The 5,281-nt window shown below is 39.8% G+C and overlaps 1 pseudogene; it reads left to right on the top strand.

The window, feature by feature from the left end:
- The first annotated feature begins 4,676 nt into the window (after positions 1-4,676).
- LOC136146398 (large ribosomal subunit protein eL33 pseudogene) lies at positions 4,677-5,018 on the top strand (annotated as a pseudogene).
- The last annotated feature ends 263 nt before the right edge of the window (positions 5,019-5,281 follow it).

Here is a 5,281-nt window from a genome sequence, read left to right as displayed (position 1 = left end):
AATGTATGTGCGAAAGTGTTGTAATGAAAGTATTTGCATTGGGGTGGGTACTCCAATTGGAAAAAAGAGAGGTACACTCCATCTTGCACATACCTCCCCAGAAAAGCTACACAGATATTTCAGAATGAATCAATTAGTGTCACAACAGAACAGGGACAATACTATCAGTTTCTTCACACTGGTCATGATTTGTGTGAATGACAGGGTGTGCAAAAGGCAGAAGCTTTGCCACCTCCATCAACAAAGCAGGCTTATAAAGAGTCTACAGGGCTTCCCTGATAGCTCAGTTGGTGAAGAAACTGCCTGCAATGCAGGAAGATGCCCTGGAGAAGGGATAGGCTACCCACTCCAGTATTCTTGGGCTTCCCTTATGGCTCAGCTGGTAAAGAATCTGCCTGCGATGAGGGAGACCTGGGTTCAATCCCTGGGTTGGAAAGATCCCCTGGAGAAGGGAAAGGTTACCCACTCCAGTATTCTGGCCTGGAGAATTCCAGGGACTGTATAGCCCATGGGGTCGCAAAGAGTCACACACGACTGAGCGACTTTCACTTTCATTTCCAAGAGTCTACTCTGAAGAGTTTGCCTGAAAGTTGTGGTTTAGTCACAAAGTCGAGTCTGACTCTTTGCGACCCCATAGACTGTAGCCCGCCAAGCTGCTCTGTCCATGGTATTTCCCAGGTTAGAATGCTGGAGTGGGTAGCCATTCCCTTTTCCAGGGGATCTTCCCGACTCAGGGATCCAACCCACATCTCCTGCTTTGCAGACAGATTCTTTACCACTGAGCCACCAAGGAGGCCTAATGATCCATGTTTCTCTGGGCAAACTACTTGGACCTTGTACATAACAGGTACTCAGAGAATGATCCCCATTTCGTTTGTCATTGTTTCAACAGCCTTTTCCTCTGAGTCTTTGTCAGAGGGATACACGAACTCACAATCATATAATGGAGAGTGACAATTAAATGTAAGGTCTTCCTGAAGCCAGGCAAGTAATTTTCACCATGTTTACCTAAACGAAATTATTTCTGGTTTTTAACCATCTCTACCTTTAGCCCTTGGAATCATAAATGACATCCACATGATTAAGTATGTTCATGTAATAGCTTTTATTACATAGTGATTACTTTGCTGTGAAATTTACTTATCAAGGGAATGGCAGGGAATAAATCTATTCCCAATGAGAAGATTGTTGTTGCTTGTTTCCTGCTAATCCCTGGAACCAAGTGCAGTTCAGTTCAGTCACCCAGTCATGTTTGACCCTTTGCGACCCCATGGACTGCAGCATGCCAGGCCTCCTTGTCCATCACCAACTTCTGGAGTTTACTCAAACTCGTGTCCATGGAGTCGGTGACGCCATCCAACCATCTCATCCTCTGTCGTCCCCTTCTCCTCCTGCCCTCAATCTTTCCCGGTATCACCAAGTACAGTTAAACCAAATTTTGGGACTTCTCATTGTATGGGCCCTGGTGAGACCAATGTGATCCCAGGCTGCCTTTTTTTGGTATGAAGTCTAAGAAGGACAAAAGAATGGCCCAAAAGATTTTGGCTGAAGCAAGCTCCCCTTCACCCTGGTCTTTGCCTGGACCAAACTCAGGCAGCTCTGTCTTGGCCACACTCACTATCAGACTGATTTGGTTGACTTCCATCTAGGTGCACATCACCAGGATAGACCACTCCAGAGAAGCATGTAGGAAAGCCAAAAGGGCAACCACATAACAGACTCTTACCTCATTTTCCTCTCCTTTGAAAATCTGCTTAGAGCTTTGAAGAATAAACTTTTTTCATTACTAATTTTTCCCATGGTAAATCAATAATAACATCGAGAATAAAAAGTCATTTTCATTAGAACGACCAGCTGTCTCCGCCTTCCCAAGACACTACTGATTTATACCTTTTAACCTGGTATAATTAATAGTGCATCCTTTTCTCAAGTGGGTCCTGGTTTGAATAATAATTATGTGGCCCCCAAAGATTTAGCAGCTTAGGACCATCTGTTCATTGGTCTAAATACTTATTGTAGAGCTATACTCAGCTTACCTCCATGAAGGCTCTTAATTGTCACTCCATTTTCACAAGGAGGAGTTACTGGGATGTTTCACAGTTTTTCCCTATCCACTTCTTCAGAAATTTGTCTGAGAACTCTGTTTTAAAAGATTGCTTTAAGATTGGACTTTTGTCATTTGCAACAGCATGGATAGATCTCAGGGATATGCTTTGTGAAATAAATCAGACAGAGAAAAACAAATACTATATGATATCATTTGCATGTGGAATCTAAAAAATAAAACATTCGAAAACAAACTAGTGTTTACCAGTGGGAGAGGGAAGGTGAGAGAGGTAAGATAGGGATACAGGATTAAGAGGTACAAAGAGGTACAAAGGTATATTTTATATACTACTATATATATAAGATAAATAAGCTACAAAGATATACTATACTGCACAAGGAATACAACAAATATTTTTAAATAACTTTCAATGGAGCATAATTTATAAATATACTGAATCATATTGTACACCTGCAACTAATATATTTTAAATCAACTATGTGTGTATGTGTGTGCGCTCAGTCACGTCCAACTCTGCAACCCCATGGACTGTAGCCCACCAGTCTCCTCTGTCCATGGAATGCCCCAGGCAAGAATACTAGAGTAGGTTGCCACTTTCTTTTCCAGGGGATCTTCCTGACCCAGGGATCAAACCTGGGTCTCCTGCATTGGCAGGCAGATTCTTTACCACTGAGCCACCTGGGAAGCCATAAATCAACCATACTTCCATTAAAAAATATGTGTAAGACTGTTTATCATTCAAATAATGACTTATTTCCCTGATATTGAGAAGGGATGAAATATGCAATGTAAGTATAAAATACACAAAATTGAACATTTCCCTTCCAAAGAAACTTTAATTTCACATTTATAAGGCTTTTTGTTAAACATAGTGAGTGTGTTATATTGAAGATAATATGGTCTCTCACTGCTAACTCAAGGTTGTAAGTTACGGATTGCATAGTGCAGGGTGATGGTCACTGAAGTAATTAGAATTTAGCTTGTCCTTTCACTAAATTCTTTCTGTTTCTGCTTTTCTTCCATTCTCCCTTGTTGTCAATTGTCATTTCTCCAAGTGTCAGCTATTGGAAGTTCCCTACTCTCTCCACCACTTTTAATTCATGATGTATTATAAACTAGAAAGAATCACAAGGTACCAAAGAAAACACTAACCTTACTAAATCAATAGCCCTAATTTTAGAAATGATCCTTAATCAATAGTCTTTCATCACAAAGGAGATCTAGTCAAGTAAGATACATAGCTTTGTATAGTCCCTGTCTTCCTCCTAAGAGGACTTTTCCAATATTTCTTTTATTAGATATGTTCTAGATAGCAAATTTGCCAAAACACCTAACCTCAGAAAATGTGGGCCTTTATTAAACCACTGGCTTTAGTTTGAGAATTAGAATAAACAAAAAATGTTCTGCAAAATCCATTACTCTCAGTAGACTGTTGAATAGCAGTGGTGAAAATGGGCATCTTGGTCTTTTTCCCATTTAATACTGTACTGGAAGTCCTAGCTGGAGTAATTTGGCAGGAAAAATTAATAACAAAAGACATCCAAATTGGAAAGTAAGAATTAAAACTATATTTGCAGATGGCATGTTTCCATATTCAGAAAATCCCAATGAATCCAACAAAAAGAACTGCAAGAGCTAATGAACAAATTCAGCAAAGTTCAGGGTAGAAAGCCAACACACAAGATCAGCTGCGTCTCTGTACATCATCAGTGAACAGTCCAAAAAGGAAATTAAGAAAACAATTCTATTTACAACAGTATCCAAAAGAATGAAAACCGAGCAATGAAGTTAACCACATAGCTAAAAGACTTGTACATCTGAAAACTATATAAAACATTATTGAAGAAATTAAAGAAGACCTAAATAAACAAAAAGTCACTCAGCATTCATGTACAGAAAGCCCTAATATTGCTAAAGTGGCAGTATACCCAAAGCATTCTACTGATTTTAAGCTCTTTGTGACCCCATGGACTGTAAGGTCCATGGATTTCTCCAGACCGGAATATTGGAATGGGTAGCCTTTCCCTTCTCCAGGGATCTTCCCAACCCAGGGATCAAACCCAGGTCTCCCACATTGCAGGCGGATTCTTTACCAGCTGAGCCACAAGGGAAGCCCAAGAATACTGGAGCGGGTAGCCTATCCCTTCTCCAACAGATCTTCCCGACCCAGGAATCGAACTGGGGTCTCCTGCATTGCAGACGAATTCTTTACCAACTGAGCTATTAGGGAAGCCCTGATTAAACACAACCCTTCTTAAAAATTTCATTTTATTTAAGAAACAGAAAAGAAACAGAAATAGATTTATTCTCAAATCTATATAGAATTGCTAGTGGCTCTGAATAGCCCAAACAATATTGAAAAAGGAAGAAAGAATTGGAAGATTCACATTTTGCAATTTCAAAACTGACTTCAAAGCTGCAGTAATCAAAACAGTGTAGTATTAGCATAACAATAGACTTATAGACCAATGGGCTATAAATGATAGCCCAGAAATAAATCCAAAACTCTATACTCAGGTGCTTTCAACAAGGGTGACAAGATCAATAAATGGGAGCTCTTTAGCCACCTTGGACCCTGTGGAGGCCTGCTGAGAACAGGACTTCTAAAATGACAAATGTGTCTAGAAGACTGTTATCCAAGGCCATTTTTGCTGGCTATAAGCGGGGTCTACAGAACTAGAGGGAGCACACAGCTCTCCTGAAAATCAAAGGTGTATGTGCTCGAGATGAAACTGAGTTCTATCCAGGCAAGGGATGTGCTTATGTGCAAGAAGCAAAGAACAACACAGAAACTCCTGGTGGAAAACTTAATAAAACCAGAGTAATCTGAGAAAAGATAACTCATGTTCATGGAAACAGTGGCATGGTTCGAGCCAAATTCTGAAGCAACTTTCCTGTTAAGACCACTGGACACAGAATCGGTGTGAGGCTGTACCCTTCGAGGATTTAAACTTACTGAAAAGTAAATAAAGTGTGAATTTGTAAAAAAAAAAAAAAAAAAATAAGTGGGAAAAGAATAGTCTCCTCAACAAAAGGTTATGGGGAAAGGATATAAACGAATGCAAAAGGATAAAATCAGACCCTTATTGCTCCATACTACAAAGTCAACTCAAAATTGATCAATGACATAAATAAGCACAAGGTCTAAAAATAAAAGCTATTGGAAGAAAACACAGAGGTAAATCTTTACGGCTTTGGATTTGGTGATAGGAC

The sequence above is a fragment of the Muntiacus reevesi genome, chromosome 14 (assembly GCF_963930625.1).
Source record: "Muntiacus reevesi chromosome 14, mMunRee1.1, whole genome shotgun sequence".
NCBI lineage: Eukaryota > Metazoa > Chordata > Mammalia > Artiodactyla > Cervidae > Muntiacus > Muntiacus reevesi.
Note: the sequence above shows the minus strand (reverse complement) of the source record. Positions and strands in the feature narration are given on the sequence as shown.